Consider the following 17,862-nt stretch of genomic DNA (forward strand, 5'->3'; position numbering starts at 1 on the left):
CAGGAAGGGCAGGATCAAGTCAGCATAGACCTGGTTAGCGTCCAGAGCAAGAGATAGAAGTGAGACTCGTTTAGAAGTCGAATCAGCATGTCAACCTAGTTATGTTTTGCGATCATGTTTAGTCATTCGAACTTCTCGTATATGTTTTGTAAGCAAGAAACGATGTAGGTGCTATTGAATTGAATGTTGCTCTTCCCTAAACCTTTCTTGTATTGTTATTGGAATGTCAAATACTCTTAATGCAAGTGTTTAGGTTTTGATTGAGTTTATTACAGTGCCTTAACCTTTCTGGGCGAGGGGACGGCGCGGGCGCGCGGTTGTTGGCACGGGCGCACGGCCTCTTTGCGAGGTATGAGCGTGGGCGCGCTTCCTTTGGCGCGGGCGCGCTGGGTTTTGCGGGGCGTAGGCGCGGGCGCGCTGATGTCAGCGCGGGCGCGCGAGCCTCCTTTTAAAAAAAAATATTTATTGGGTTCTTGATTACTTATCGCTTGTTGTCTGATATTATTTGTTTAGAAACGAGGTCTCACAGACTACCTATCGAGCTTCAGTGGACTACTATCAGAGATTAGTACGCTTTCATCTGGATGGGAGTGTTAGCTGGTTTTTTTATGGTGAGGGAGCGCGACCCCTGATGCCTTTGGTATCAGCTTTGAGAGCCTGTCGAGCTCTAGAGTCTGGCGGGGAAGGCTACCTTATCTATGCAGTTGATTTGTCCGCTGAGAGTGTTGGGATAGAGAGCATTCCTGTTGTGGATGATTTTCCATATGTATTTCCAGATGAGATTTCGGGTTTTCCTCCTGCTAGGGAAGTCGAGTTTGGCATAGAGTTGATGCCGGGTACTTCGCCTATTTCTCGAGCTCCGTATCTTCTGGCTTTGTCAGAGATGCGAGAGTTGAAGAATCAGTTACAGGACCTTTTTGACAAGGGGTACATCCGTCCTAGTGTATCTCCTCGGGAGCTCCTGTTCTTTTCGTGAAGAAGAAGGATGGGTCTATGCGGTTGTGCATTGACTACCGTCAGCTAAACCGAGTTACTGTGAAGAACAAGTATCCTATGCCTCGTATCGATGACTTGTTTGATCAGTTGCAGGGTACTTTGGTTTACTCCAAGATCGAATTGCGGTTTGGGTATCATCAGATGAGAGTCCGAGATCAAGACGTAGCCAAGAATGCATTCCGTACGCGCTATGGGCATTACGAGTTTCTAGTGATGCCATTTAGTTTGACAAATGCGCCGGTTATGTTTATGGATCTGATGAACCGTGTCTTCAGGGAGTACTTGGACAAGTTTGTTGTGGTCTTAATTGACGACATTCTGGTGTATTCGTGTAATGCGGACGAGCATGTTTCTCACTTGCGGTTGGTACTGCAGACCCTTCGGGATGAGCAGTTGTACGCCAAACTGAGAAAGTATGAGTTCTGGATGGATCGAGTGGTCTTTCTTGGCCATATCACATCCAGGGAGGGGATTTCTGTTGATCCGAGCAAGATTGAGGCTGTGCTTAATTGGTCGCATCTGACGACAGTTGCTGAGATCCGTATTTTTCTGGGTCTAGCAGGATATTATCGTCATTTTATTCTGAACTTCTCTCAGTTAGCTCGACCATTGACGCAGCTTACCCGCAAGGGTGTTGATTTCGAGTGGTTCTCAGAGTGTGAAGAGAATTTTTGTGAACTTCGACGACGGTTGACTTCTGCGCCAGTGCTGGCATTACCGTCAGAATCAGGAAGGTATGTGGTTTACATGGATGCTTATCTTCAGGGGTTAGATTGTGTCCTGACTCAAAATGGGCATGTGATCGCATATTCTTCTAGACAATTGAAGTTGCACGAGGACAATTATCCAGTCCTTGATTTGAAGTTAGCAGCCATTGTGTTTGCTATGAAGATCTGGCGTCATTATCTGTATGGCGAGAAATTTGAGATCTTCACCGACCATAAGAGTCTCAAGTATTTGTTCACTCAGGCGGAGTTGAACATGAGACAAAGACGTTGGATGAAATTACTTAGGAACTATGATTGCGAGATTAAGTACCATCCGGGAGCTGCTAATCTCACTGCTGATGCCTTGAGTCGCAAGGTGCGATTATCCGCACTTCGGACTTGTTCGATGTCTAGTGCGATCGAGGAGTGTTGTTCTTCAGGGTATACCTTTAAGCACAAGAAAGGTATGCAGAGTATCCAGATGTTTGCAATTTTATCTGAGCCAGCTTTGTATTTGCGGATTCGAGATGCTCAGATGTCTGATTCGAAGACCCAGCGTTTGGCTCGTCTGGCCAAAGAGGGTAGTACGTCTGGATTTCACTATCAGTTAGATGGTTTTCTGTGTTTGTCTGGTAGGCTTGTGGTTCCAGAGGATGCAGAGTTACAAAAGGAGATCTTGTCTCAGGCACATCGCACCAAGTTGAGTATTCATCCGGGGTGCAACAAGATGTACAAGGATCTACGTACTCGGTTTTGGTGGAAGGAAATGAAGCACAATGTTTATCAGTATGTTTCGAGATGCTTGGTCTGTCAGCAGGTCAAGGCGGAGCACCGACGACCTGGAGGTTTGCTTCACAGTCTGCCTATTCCTGAGTGGAAATGAGAGTTTATCACGATGGATTTTGTGACCCATTTGCCGGTATCCTCGAGGAACTGTGATGCTATCTGGGTTATAGTGGATCGACTCACCAAGTCTGCTCATTTAATTTCCTATAGCCGAAAGTACAATGTGGATCGTATGGCTTGGTTGTACATTCAAGAGATCGTTCGACTTCATGGAGTGCCTGTGAGCATTGTCAGCGATCGAGATCCCAGGTTTACTTCTAGATTCTGGGGGAGTGTTCAGCGCGCGATGGGCACTACTCTCAGTTTGACTACTGCCTATCATCCGGAGACAAATGGTCAGTCAGAGCGCACTATCCGTACTTTGGAGGATATGCTTTGAGCGTGCGTTATGGATTTTGGTTCAGCCTGACAGGATCATTTGCCATTGATTGAGTTCGCGTACAACAACAGCTATCATACTAGCATTTAGGGGTGGGCAATCGAGTCGGGTTTTTCGGGTCCCGAACCGACCCGAAACCGATCGGGTGGATAAAACGGGTAGTTCGGGTTTTTAGTCGGGTTCGGGTAGTAACCGAACCCGATATATATTTAGTCGGTTCGGTTTCGGGTAGTTTAACACTACTTGTATTACCCGATCGGGTACCCGACTATATATATATATATTTTAAAAAAATGATATGGGCTTTTATTATTTGGTTTTATTTGGCCCATTATCCGATTATATTTGCTGAGTGTCTGTAACCTAGTAGCAGAAGTGAGAAAAGACTCTCTTCAAGAGAGCCGCCGCCGCCAGCCTGCCCTCGTTCTTCCATGGGATCTTGAGAGTGTTCACTCATCGATTCAATTATTCAAAGCAATTGAGTTCTTTATTTTATCCTCAGCTTCTAGAGTTCAATCAAAGGCCAAAGCAATCAATTTCGAGTTCGTCTTTCCTTAGCTTCGATCGGCTTGAAGAGTTTTCTGGAGTTTGACTGTTCGAGTTCATTTTTCCTCTGCTTCTATCGACTTGCTTCTTGCTCTGGTAACGGGTAAGTGTGCTCAAGTGTTAGAATCTTTATATATTTGATAGATATTTGTGTAATCTGAAAAATATTTTCGGCCAACATGATAATTTCAAATCGTTTGAGGGACTTTGTTCATTACATTAGTAGCTTCGTGTGGTATGGGTTGCCTAGATTCTCGTCCTTACTGTTCTGGTTGGGGATTCCAGTGTTCGTTCTCTGTTTTTTTTTTATTAAACTACCATACTCGTTCCTTGCCTTCTCGATTATTTAGTTATGGTATGCATTTCTTGGACTTTGATTATGGTGTAAGGATTTATAGTATTCCTTATGGTGTAAGGATTTATAGTATTCAACTTTAAACGAGTTTTGGAAATTTTTCTTTTGCATCAGCAGGATTGGTTTTCGTTGATGTGGCAGGTCTTGTGTTTTTTTGAATCTTATTAACCTTAAAATATCTGAAAGTTTCTTGTGGCTTGTAAGTTGTATGGTATATGTGTTTTGTAGTTTGAATAAATTTCAGAGCTTGAACTGTGAATTCAAGAATGGAATTGGATCGGTGATTCTGTGTAAATTGATTGCCTCTTTGCATATGCAAACATTTTGAAAAATATGTTATATTGTTTCTTCTGGACTTGGTTTGATTCTGTGTAATTTTCTTTATTTCGATTTCTGATTAATTTTTTTTTCCTAAAAGTACATAATCAAATCAATACCATGGAAATTGGAGGAACTTCTGAAACTCTCTCTTCGCCAAACGTACAACCTCAAAGTGACCCATCCAAAGAGGTTAGTAGGGACATTGACAATATGGCTAATGAGGTCCACGAGGATAGCAATGAAAATTTAGGTGGTCCAAAAAAACGTTCCCGGACAGTGATGTCTAGGTCAGAATGGTGGGAACATTTTGATAAATTTATTTATGAAACTGAAAAAATTCAAAAAGGTAGATTTAAGTACTGTGGTAGAGAGATCAAAGCGAATCCAAAAATTCATGGGACTAGACCTCTTAGAAACCATTATGAATCACGCAAGAAAAAACCACACGAGGTTGAAACAAATCAAAACAGGCTCTCGTTTCAATTAATGTGAAAAGGTGATAAAGAAGCTCCTCTTGTTAATTGGAGATTTGAGCAAGAAAAAGTTAGGTATGCATTGTGTTACATGTTGATTGTTGATGAACTCCCATTTAAGACTGTTGAGAATCCTGGTTTTAGATATTTTTTGTCTGTTGCATGTCCAATGTTTGATATTCCATCACGAAGGACAGTAACAAGAGAAATTTACAAGTCATATTTGAATGAGAAGACGAAATTACAGCAGTTCATAAAAGATAATTGTCAAAGGATGTGCATTACTACTGATACATGGACATCTATTCAGAAGGTAAACTACATGTGTCTTACTGCTCATTTTATTGATGAAAATTGGAACTTGAGTAAGAGGATTTTGAATTTTTGTCCAATCTCTGGTCATAAAGGTGAAGAAATTGGAAAGAGTATTGAGAGATGTTTACTTGATTGGGGTATTGGTAAAAAAATTTCTGTCACTGTGGACAATGCATCTTCAAATGATGGCGCAATTGCTTATTTGAAAAAGAAGTTTGATAATTGGGGAAGCAATATTATGGGAGGAAAATATGTTCATGTAAGGTGTATTGCACATATCATTAATCTTGTTGTGCAGGATGGTTTGAAAGGAAATGATGAGCATTTAGCTATTTCTCGTGTTAGAGGAGCTGTTAGGTATTTACGAAGTTCTCCGGCTAGGTACAAAAGATTTCAAGAGTGTGTTCAACTTGAAAAATTGGAAACAAATAAGTTGTTAACTCTTGATGTGCCTACTAGATGGAACTCAACATACCTAATGTTGGATTCAGCAATAACTCTTAAAAGAGCATTTGATGCATATGATGAAGCTGATCTTGCTTTTCGTATTGATCTTTCAAAAAAACCATATGATGGAGTTCCAAATGATCATGATTGGGATAGATGCAAGCTTTTGTTGAAATTTCTGAAGCATTTTTATAAACTCACTTTGCGTATTTTAGGTTCTTTGTATGTGACATCAAACATTATGTTTCATGAAATTAGTGAGGTTGATATGCTTCTCAAGCAATGGTTGGATAGTGCTGACTTTGAACTGAGTTTAATGGCAAGAAAAATGAAAGAAAAATATGATAAGTATTGGGGATCAATTGAGAAAATGAATATGCACTACAACAAATATGTGAATTAACCACACTAAAAAGACAACGGTTTTATACACAAACTGTTGTCTTTTGGTCTTTAACAACGGTTTTCACAAAAACCGTTGTCGTTGGCCGCATTTTAATGAAAAAACCGTTGTTGTTTATAAGTAAAAGACAACGGTTTTAAAAAACCGTTGTCTATGAGCGGGTTTTGTATGACCTACGACAACGGTTTTAATTGACCGTTGTCTATGTGCGCGTTTTTGGAGCTCTATGACAACGGTTTTTTTTAACCGTTGTCTTTTTGCATTGCTTTATGTTATCTAAGACAACTTTTTTTGTAAACCGTTGTCCTTGGTATTTTTTTTAGGCAAAATATATATATATATATATATATATATTTATATATGGGCACAACCTATATGTACCTACACACGGGAAGAATGAAAAGGAAAGAAAAGAGAAAACCCAAACCCTAGCCCCAACCCGTCTCCCCTTCGATCCAAGTCAGCTCCGGCGCCCTAGCCGCCGATCGATCGCCGGAAACAGGTCGTCCTACCTCCTTTCTGCTAGCGTCGTGCTCATGGATTTGGAGCCCGGGACCATGGACAGCGTCAGATCTGGTACGTACGAGCAGATTTTCCAACCTAATAACTTTGTTTTCGGACAGTCTGGGACAGGGAACAACTGGGCGAAGGTTCATTATACTGAGGGAGCCGAGTTGATCGATTAGGTGCTCGATGTGGTGAGGAAAGAGGCGGAGAATTTTTCATTGTCGCCTAAGCTTTGTGGAATGTTTTCGTTCTTTTAGGTAATTTTTCATCAGTATGCACTTACAATGAATTTTTGATTCTTTTTGTTGGGTTTAAGTGTGATTTGTATATATTTAATTTTATTAGTGCATTTTTTTAGCCTTCCATTGGATGCGTTTAGTTACAATTCTTCAAGGCATTGTTTTGAGTGATTATTGGTCTGTTTGAGTGTAATTTTAGTCGATCTGGTGATAGAAGTGCAGTGTTGTGTCTGATAAAAAAAAAAAAGAAGTGCAGTGTTGTGGTTGTCAAGGTATTTTTAAAGTGAACTGAATTTGTGACAGTGTACGTGTGTGAAAATTGTGAAGATCTCACTCGTGGATGATCTCATAATCCAAAATCAGTGTATATAGTTTTCATGCCCGAATTTATTAATATATATATTAGAGGAGGAATAAAGAAATAATGATCATTGAAACTTTTTTTGCTTTGTTTAAGTTTTTCTTTTTGTTTCTTTTTTAGTGGCAGGGAAAAAGACTTTATAGTAAATCAGGGGCACTCAAATCCTTTAGGCCACTCTAATAAGGAAATATCCAATCCATGTAAAGCATGAACAGGTATGCCACGAAACTGGGAATAAAGTAGACCTTGGATATTGTTGTTGTGCTGTTATCCAAATTGCAACGTAGATAAGTGTAGTTATTTGTTGCGTACGAAACCATGGATTTTCCCATGGTAGCTTTTCTAAGTCTACTTTTCTTATCACTTGTCAGTCTGCTTCCATATAAATTCATGTGTACAAGGATGACATTTTATCTAAGAAACTATTTTCTGATTTTGTAGATGTGATTTGGCATTTTATAGAATTTCGATAATAAACACGAGTGAGAAAGTCATTGGCATTTTTATTTTCTTTCCTGTGGGATGAAAGTTCGTGAAGGTCTTTTAAAGTGCAAGGAGCTTGGCTTGTCAAAGACGGAGATGAATAAGCTTCTACCTATTGTAGATGCTAGCTCGTCAGATTCAGGTTGTATATTTGCCAAAATATTTTCTTCCCACATTTTCTTCTAAAAATAGCTTTTAATGTTTTCATCTCGCAATTAATAATTTTTTCACAATTCACTGAACCGAAGTGCCTGTGTCATACTGCTAATATTTTGGTTCGATCTGGTAGAAGTCTCCCTGAAGCTATAATGATGATGATTCCTGAAGCTTGGTAGAATGATAAAAACATGAATCCTCATCTGAAGTCCTTGTACGAATATTTCTCTGCTCTTATGGAACCATGGGATGGCCCTGCTCTTATATAATGTATGTTTGCAGTAGCTCTACTGAATAATTCTGGTAACTTGAAGGTATGCATAATTTGGTGTGCAGTAGCTAGGCAAGATGTTGATCAAGTAGCATGAAAATGAGAGGTTAATTGGTTGGTTAATTAAGATATGAAGTAATATATATATATATATATATAATGTGAAATGGACAGAAATGTGTGGGCTTAACATGATGCCTTGATTTCTTGTATGTTGACTGGAGACATGAATATTAAGTACTGGAACTACGCGTGCACTACTGCTCTTTTTCGAGGCAAACTAACTCCCTAGCTAACTCTTTCTTCCACCATATCCCAAACCCCATGCCACCTGCAACTATCACCCAATCTACACTTCTTCATAATTACTACTTGATGTCACTTGAACATCCACGTGGACATAAAATTTGAAATTCGGATATTCAAGTGACACCCTACTGCCAAATCTAGTATCTCTGCCATATTCATGTATGTGATCTTGTTACTAACGCAGTTGATATTTGAATATATTCTTGTGTTAATTTGTTTTTAGATGTTCTATTTGAAAGTTAGTTTTTTTGGACCAACTCCAAATGCAATGCTTGATTGTTTAATTTTGAATGCAGCTGATGAACCAACTCTGCGTGATAACGAAATTCTAAAACAGAAAGCCCTTGTGCTGATGGTAGGAGATTTTTGCTGACTAAAATCTGATTTTAATTGATGATTCACTATATTTCAGTTTTAATCCATTAAATTGTGCTAGGATAAGGTCCAAATGCTTGTTCCTATTTTTATATCGTTGTATTTACCAATGCTCTTTCGCCTTCTGATTCTTCTCCATATTCTTTATTTGTGCTTCAATTTTCTGTTTTTGCTTAAATTTCATGACAACATCTGTTTTTATTTTTCTGAGATTTGTGCAATAATCTCCGGGTCTCAAAAATTTCCATGGAAACTTACCTTTTTAATACATGTACAATACAACGTGAACGATGTTTATGTTTGCAGGTGATTTTATTAGATGCCGATGTTCCTGGTGAAGGAGAACACAAGATAATGTCGTATATAGGGGCTCAGCGATCGTCTCCAGGGTATGATCCAAACACTAGGCACTGCCTATATGGATTGGTATGACCTCTAATTGTTGATGTCAGAATGATCCATTTTAAAATAGCTTTTATTTGAAATCTTCCCTCTTGTCAATTAATCCAAACTTTGCTAAATTTGCTTCTGGATGCGGACCTCATTATGCTCGCCTTGACAACACATGAAATCCATTTTTCTATTATCAGAGAGGTTTTGGTTCAATGGCACTGTCTTGCCTTTGAAGATTTTTATTTTCGAATCAAACTTATTATTATTGTGTTGTATGGTATTAAAATATAGTTTTGAAGAGGATAATTGGTTGAGACTTATGTATGAATACTTACGGATTGCTGGCGTTTTTTCTTTTGTCCATGGGCTCTTTGTTTAACAGGATCTCGGACCATCAGCGGAGAGTAGTGGACTTGAAGCTGAGGTTTCTATCTTGAAGTCAAGGAGATGGATCAAGAGGTGAGTTGGTTCATGGTTGATGCTTTATGCTTTATGCCATGATCCATTTAGTTGTTTATGTTGTATCTGATATCGACATTCATAAAATTCTCATTCTTTACTTACAGCATAGGTCATTTGACGCCCTTAAACATGATGACAAGCCTTTGCCTTCAGAGCCAGGTTCATCTATAGGAGCTGCTATAGCCGCGTTTGTTACCATTCCTTTTGGATCCACTCGCACCGTGACTTTTTCACTAGCTTGGGACAGTCCTGAAGTAAGATTTTACAGTGGGAAAACATACCACAGGTAAGTAAAGAAGTAAAGAACTATAGACTATATTCTCAGATCTTCTAACCAACATGCAGATAATGACTGTATATAACATGCATATCAATGAACTGGCAGGTGCTATACAAAATTTTATGGTACCCAAGGGAACGCTGCAGCAAGAATTGCACGCGATGCTATATTAGGTAGCATTATAAAATTGTTATATTAAAACAGTGACCTTTTTGGAATAGTAAATGATCTCTGTTATCATATACTTGTTTTAAACATCTCTTTAAATTCTTGTGGTTGATATGCAACCAGAACACACAAACTGGGAGCTCAAGATTGAAGAATGGAAAAGGCCAATCCTTGAAGACGAAAGGCTTCCAGAATGGTAACAGTGAAACGAATTCAGTCTTCAGTGCAAATATGCTTGTTTGTCTTGATTTCTTGTTTATTCTCGAATGAACTGAATTTTTTTAGGTACCCTTTACTACTTTTCAATGAGCTCTATTACCTTAATGCCGGAGAAATGATCTGTACAGGTAAACTAGAAACCCGAGTATCTTTCACTGATGTTTGTATTCATCAAGTCCATAATCAACTTTTATTGCTCACAGATGGATCCCTACCAATGCAAAGTATTGCAACTATTGGAGAGCAGAGATTATGGGTTTGATTCTTGTTTCCACAGTATGCAAAGCACCATCTTGGACAGAGTGGTTGAATATGGTAGATTTTTCATACTACATTCTCAAAAGGAACTGTACTTGTTTCTTGTATTACTTTGTCAGTGACTTTTGTATTTATGAACTTTTTTAGGGACCTTTATTTCAATAATTTAAGTGGTCCTTTGCCAAATATTTCTGCTCGAACATTTAAGTAGGTCATTTTTTTGTTTTTGTAACTGATCATCTCTTGCATTGTACTTGTCTCATTGCTGGAATTTCCTTTTCAAAGTAGCTGGAAATCCTTTGATTTGTGGGCTAAATTCTCAGAAGAATTGTGTTATTGAATCCGAGATTCTTGCTATTTAAGTAAAGGTATTTCCTTTTTTTGTGAGTTGGTGCTTTTTTGTGTATGCAAGTAATTGTGTATTTGTTGCATGTTGATGCATTTTTTCACTCTATTTTGGTGGGTTTGTGGTTACCCTTATAGTTTATTTTGGATGTTGTGTTGTTGTGATTCATGGTTTGACATTATTGAATCAATACACATTCTTGGGAACTAAGTTGAAGATGTGCTTATTCAGGTGACACTCCCACTGCATCATGTTTGGAGACAGTACAATCTCATTGTTTTCACATTTGAAACATTGTTGTAGGTTTTCCATGCACGCATAGCCACACCAAAAGCACAACTTGGTCTACCGGAAATCAGCCTTGGAGTCATCACTAGATTTGGAGGTAGGACTACTAGATAATAGTTTATTTTTTGTATCATGCATGAGTGGGAAATGCTATATGATTCCGCTTTTCCTTTGTTATAAACAAGTAAATATTAGGTTTTTAATAGTTTTCTGTTTTTGTTAATGATACATGAGTTGTTATTTGAGACTTGTTGTTTATTGTTTTTCGAATTTCTTGGTATGGGTATTTAGATGATTTGCACAAGTCTCGGACTTGGAACTTGGGTAATTTCCTAATGGGTTTTTGGATTTGATCTTGGATATTTGTTCATGAAGATATATCATTTTTTTTTGTTTGGCTTTAGGTGGAAAATACCGTCTTTCTATTCAGTATATTATTCCATCAGTAGCCGCATTTTATTCTTTTTTGTTCGACTGAGTAACATATGCTCCAATTTCGATAGATTTGTTGAGATTGTTTTCCGAATTGTTTGGTGTGGGTATTTAGATGATTTGCACAAGTCTCGGACTTGGAACTTGGGTAATTCCTAATGGGTTTTTGGATTTGATCTTGGATATTTGTTCATGAAGATATATCATTTTTCTTTGTTTGGCTTTAGGTGGAAAGTACTTTTCATTTAATGTTTTGGATATCTCTTAATCTTTGTTTGACAGTTGTCTTCTACTTGTATCAGGTTGGAAAGGAAAACATTGAAAAAGAAACGAGTTACAGGAAAAGAGATTGTTGAAGGGTGTTCCAATTTTATCGAAATTAATGTATAAATTTATTTTTTAGTGTTCATTGAATCAAAATTCGATTATTTTTAATTTTGAATAATTTATAATGTTTAAAAAATTATATATTAATTTAATTTTTGATTTTTTTAATTTCGAGTGATTATAATATTTAATTAGTGTTTTTAAATTTTAATTTTTTTTTGTTTTACATCTTAAAAAAGACAACGGTTTTTCACCGTTGTCTTTGCTCAAATAAAACTGTTGTAAACAACCTGATTATTAAAAAACATGCTCAAAGATAACGGTTTAAAACTGTTGTCGTAAGTCTCAAAAGACAATGGATTTAAACTGTTGCAAAACCGTTGTCGTAAGTTCCAAAAGACAACAGATTTAAACTGTTGCAGAACCGTTGTCGTATGTCTTCAAAGACGTTGTCGTAGGGTATACTTTCGACAACACTGAAAAGTACAACGGTTTTTTAACCCATACGACAACGGATTATATCCGTTGTCGTTTGCCTTTTTTCTTGTAGTGATGATTTTATATTATGCTGTGATCCTTGATCCACGTCACAAGTTGGAGTTCATTGAATTTTCTTTTGATAGAATATATGTTCTTGAGGGGAGAAATGATATTATGAAAGTTTATGTTCTTCAACACATGGTTCCAAACATATGTCTAAGAAACTCTCATGTGAGGCGGACGATGAATCTGAAATGGTTATAAGATTGTCGTTGAAGCAAGAGTTCAAGATGTATAAGAGTGGATGAAAAGGTGAGATAGTAAAATCTAAGTTGGAAAAATATTTGACTGAAGATGTTGAGGAGGAGAGAAAGAACTTTGATATATTGAAATGGTGGAAAGAAAATAGTCCTAGGTTTCCAATTCTTTCTCAAATGGCTCGAGATATATTGGCAGTTCCAATTTCCACAGTTGCTTCAGAGTCTGCATTTAGCACAGGTGGGCATGTACTTGATGCATTTAGGAGCTTTTTATCAGCCAAGATAGTTCAATCCCTCATTTGTTCTCAAGACTGGTTTCGATGTGATTCAAAACCAATTAATGTGGAAGAGGATTTGTGTGATGTTGAAATAATTGACAAATGTATTTTAATTTAATTTAATTTAATTTAGTTCTATCTTAGTTTGAAATACTAACGTTTAATCTCTTATTTTATGTTGCAGAGTTGACAAAATTAGGTGTTGATTCATCTATTATTGATGTTTAATTATTCAGTAAGAGTTTTTGGGTAATATTTCCTTAAATTACAAATCCTTTCTTTTTTAGTTGGTCAGTTTATGATTTAATCCCACTTATGTGAATTTTTTTTTCTGGTTTTGGGAATTCAGGTACACTTTGGTTTAACATCAGAAGACTTTTGGTATTGGGAATTCAGGTACACCGTACACTTTGGTTTCATACGTTGTTTGAAGTCAAAATATAAGACAACATGAAGGTAGGTAAATGAGTAACCAAGAAAATGAAAGAACTAGCTGTCATTACATATTCCTACTGGCCTGCAACATCTTTTCTGTTTTTTTATATATTGGAACTAGATTTTGGTGGTTTAGAATGGGTCAAAGCTCTTAAATTAAGAGCTCATCTTTTTTGTTTTCTTTAATTTTCATGTACTGCCCATCCATTATGCTAATTAAGTGCTCATATTTTTTTAGAAATAATTTTATATCACAGAAAGACTGATGCTTTTGATTTCTGCTGTGTCATTTTATTACTTCCTTGTTTAGTTTGTTATTGTGAACATTGAAAAATAATATTTTGATAACATTTGAGTTTCTTTCTTATTACATTAATCTGTAGGTTGTATCTATTTTTTAAATTTTTTTTTTGAAGCGGAAAACCGAAATCGAACTGAACCGAACCCGATTTAATCGGGTAACCGACTAGTCGGGTACCCGAACATCTCGGTTCGGTTTCGGGTAGTGTAAAACACTACCCGACTAATCGGGTACCTGACCCGAATAACCCTAAACCCGAAAAACCCGACCCATGCCCACCCCTACTAGCATTGGGATGGCACCTTTTGAGGCGTTGTACGGACGACGTTGACGTACTCCACTTTTCTGGGAAGAAGTGGGGGAGAGACAGGCTGAAGGACCGGAGTTAATCCAGCAGGCAACAGTTATTGTTGATCAGATCAAGAAACGGATTAAGACTGCAAAGGATCGTCAGGCCAGCTATGCTAATACTAAGCGTAGGCCTCTGCAGTTTGATGTTGGGGAGAAAGTGTTTCTGAGGGTGTCACCTATCCGCAGGATTCTCAGATTTGGCCTTAAGGGCAAGTTGTCTCCCAGATTTATTGGTCCATTTGAGATATTGCAGAGCATTGGCGATTTGGCTTATCGTCTGGATTTGCCACCGTATCTGTCCAGTATTCACAACGTGTTCCACGTATCTCTGTTGCGACGGTATGTGGCAGATCCGTCTTATATTCTGCAGCGGTCTGAGGTTCAGGTGGATAAGAATTTGACTTATATTGAGAGACCTATTCGTATCCTGGATCATAAAGATAAGGTCTTGCGGAATAAAGTCATTCCCCTGGTATTAGTTCAGTGGCAGCGCCAAGGCACTGAAGAAGCCACTTGGGAGCTCGAAAGCAGGATGCGCACTGAACATCCTGAGTTATTTTGATTTCATTTTCGAATTGTATTCAGTTGTAAACTCTGTAAATTTTTCAATTTTAATAAAAGAATGTTTCTGTTTATTGTTTGACATTCAGCACTTAAGATCGGATTTCGAGTACGAAATATCTTAAGTGGGGAAGAATGTAGTAGCCCAGTTCCAATTTACAAGATTAAACTAATAAATATTTTATTAACAAGAGCACAAGTCAAGAACACATGGCATGAGAATGAGTAAGGGTTGATGGATTTGACCATGGCTCGGGTCGGTCATGAGTAACTCGGGTTGGGCATGGTTGATCAACAAGGGCTCGGACATGGAGCAAGGGCTCAGGTATGGAGCTTGGCTTGAGCTCGGGTCTTTCCTTTGGGGCTCGGGCATGGAGCTAGGGCTCGGGCATGTGTTTGTGCTTGGCTCGGGTTGGGGCTTAGGGTGCTCAAGAAAGTGATGTGCAAGGCCAGGTTAGTGTTCGGTCATGGGAAGAACACATGGTATTCAGGTCGGGAATGAACACGTGGCTGGAGCTAAAGCACGATTAGTGTCCTGCCACCAGGTGTCATGCACTCGGTTGACACCTGTCCCGGCTCATCCTCTATAAATAGGAGTCGAGGGTTCGGTCATTTTACACCATTTCATCTCACTTCTTAGTTCTACTCGGACCAAGGAGTAGCTCGGGAGCTCGGGAAAGAGTAGCTTGGGAGTTCGGGAAGGAGTAGCTCGGGGCTTGACCAGGTGCAGCTCAGGTCGGGCTTGTCAAGGAGCAGTTCAGGTCGGGCTTGACCAGGAGTATCTTGGGAGTTCGGGAAGGAGTAGCTCGGGGCTTGACCAGGTGCAGCTCAGGTTGGGCTTGTCAAGGAGCAGTTCAGGTCGGGCTTGACCAGGAGCAGTTCAGGTCGGGCTTGAAGGGAGAGGCCAGGTCGGGTCAGTCTTGAGACCAGGTCGGGTCGGGGCTTGGACCTAAGGCAGCTAGGGGTTGTCTTCTTCCAGCTTAGTTTAGACTTTGGTGTGAGGTACGAAAGTACTGTTCGAGATATCCTGACTGAGTATGCATGTATTATGTGACTGCATGATTTATATGTCATTGATTTATGCTGTATACATTTGCATATTGAGCTATCTCGTTCGAGATGTCTATAGTAGGGTTTTACCCTATCCTGTTAGTGGTTGGACTTTCATCGATTTGGGTCCGGCATATCCACTGGTATTTTGGTATGAGAGCCACCTCCTGAAGCGACGGCACAGCGTGCTACATACCAGGGCCCGGTCTATCTTTGTTATCTGATCCTTGACCTCGAGTTTATAGGGAGTTCACTTTGCATGCATGTATACTAATACTCTCGTGCTGAGCGTTTTAATCTCACGTCTCGTACTCTGTGTTTCTGGACACCCTATTCCTTGGGCAGGTTTGCGATTGGACGAGGCGGGTGGATCCAAGAGGGGCTAGGCAGTGGTTAGCCAGCTGGAGCTTCGTCTAGGTTTTTATTTCTGTTGTATTAGGTTGATACAGCTTTCGATTTGTTTGTAAAACTATTTGGGTATTTACAGATTCCTTTTCTTGGGATTGTATTATTATTTATGGTTTCCGCAGCTTATTCTGGTTTACTGTTTGATTAAGTTAATTGCATGCCTAAGTTCTGTTTAGTAGGTGATCTCGGTAAGGGTCACTACATGCATAATGTAAATAAAGCAGTAAAAGGGATAAGAGATGTTTATGAAAGTTCAACGATAAATCGTCTACGTCTCCCCTTCTTGGTTAAGATCGATTAACCAAGGATCCACTAGCACTTCGAACGTCTTGGCCTTGATGGCTCCAAGGATAGTCGTAAAACTCAACATGATCACCGCGCCGATACAACTCGAACACTTGGCCTTAAGGGCTCCAAGGATAGCCTTAACAACAATTACACACTCGGGCTTCACACTCGAGAGTACAACGAAAGCTCAACAACTCACAAATAATTTTTTCAATCAACTCTCTAATTGAAAGAAATATATATGAAACTCTTGAATGAACACTTGAGAAGTAGAGGAGAGGATTGCTTGAGTTGTGTTTGAAATGACCTTGGAATGCATCTATTTATGGCTGAAAATTATGGCAGGTTCGTTGCGTCCGTTCGGCGCACATTTAATTCTTCCGGCGTTGGTGACGAACGTTGCGCCCATTCGGCGCAATGCATCTTTGGTCGGGGGAATTTCTTCCTCAAAAATTGGATCATGTTTTTGACACGAACGTTGCATATGTTCTGGTTCGTTGCAGGTTGCGCGACAAACTTCAAAATTCATAACTCACAATCCGTGCGTCGGATAGACTTGAAATTTGGACAGTAGCTTTAGAACATCCTGAATTTCATTGTGCAAGGTGGATATTGGATTTGGGTGTATCAAATGATTCCCGTATTTTTCTGAATTTACTTCGTCGTATTTTTGCTTCTTGTTCTGCGCGGCACTTTTGAAAAATTCATTTCTCAAGATCTAAACATTGGACTGAGTTGAGATTTGAACCGTAGCTTTTGAGCATCCTAAAATTTAATATGACTGGTGGAGATTGGAATTGGATGACCCAAAAATTCTCAGTATTTTTCTCAATGTTTCTGCTCCATGGTTTGTTCAATTCCATCGATAGAATATACCGCACATGAATTTGATTTAATAAAAATCTAATCTGCAAGGTCTCACTTTAAACGATTAGAAATAATAACCTAGTTTTTTAATTATCAAAACAAGATAAGTTATCGCATTAAAAACATTAATCCCGTTTAAGAGATTTGTATGCGTTTAAGGTGTAACAATCTCCCTCCTTTTTTATAATCACAAAACTTGGTTAAATAGGAGATATAATGTGCAATTGAAATACATATAAAAAGCTCCCCCTTAATGTAAAAATATTTTAAACAAATTGTTTATCACATAATCAATTTTTATTAATCCCATTTGAATATTTAACCAAATTAATTCTTCCCCTTTTTGTGATAATTAAAAAGGCAACAAATATGATAAATGAATAACACAATATTTAAAAAAAACATATTTTATTGATAGAGAAATTTACAAAATATAGCAAAATATAAAACTAAGAGTCATCATCCGAAGCTTCTTTAAGAAGGTTTTCTTCCATCAAATTGAGTCGCTCATGGACAGATTGAAAAGATCCTCGCATCTCCTCAGTCAAGTTTGCGATAGATGTCTGGATAGACTGAATGACGGAGTAGTTACGATTCATATTGATCTCAAGCCGCTGAAGATACTCAAAGAGTCGATCAAAAGGTGGAGCCGGAGTAGGTGAAGGCTGAGGCATCATAGGAGGAGAAAAAGGTAGATCGCCATAATCAAACATGGGTGTGGAAGATGGAGGGACCGTAGAAGAGGAAGGAATATCGGTGTCAGTGAAACCACTGGGAAATCCTTGCTCTTGAATGGAAGGAGGAATAAGAGAAAAAGGAATGTGAAAGTTGGCTACAGGATGATAGCGGGTGAAAATATGAGCTGGATCATGCACCCATCGAGACAATACAGGATTCCATGACAACTCCATTTTAGTGATG

General features: G+C 38.7%; 1 long non-coding RNA gene across 1 annotated transcript; it reads left to right on the plus strand.

Moving 5' to 3' along the window:
* The first annotated feature begins 12,397 nt into the window (after nt 1–12,397).
* On the plus strand, nt 12,398–13,315 carry LOC140872682 (uncharacterized). The gene is made up of 3 exons (XR_012147884.1): nt 12,398–12,784; nt 12,865–12,929; nt 13,030–13,315. It is a non-coding gene; the product is annotated as an uncharacterized lncRNA (long non-coding RNA).
* The last annotated feature ends 4,547 nt before the right edge of the window (nt 13,316–17,862 follow it).

Source organism: Henckelia pumila, unplaced genomic scaffold (assembly GCF_033568475.1).
Source record: "Henckelia pumila isolate YLH828 unplaced genomic scaffold, ASM3356847v2 CTG_466, whole genome shotgun sequence".
NCBI classification, from domain to species: Eukaryota; Viridiplantae; Streptophyta; class Magnoliopsida; order Lamiales; family Gesneriaceae; genus Henckelia; species Henckelia pumila.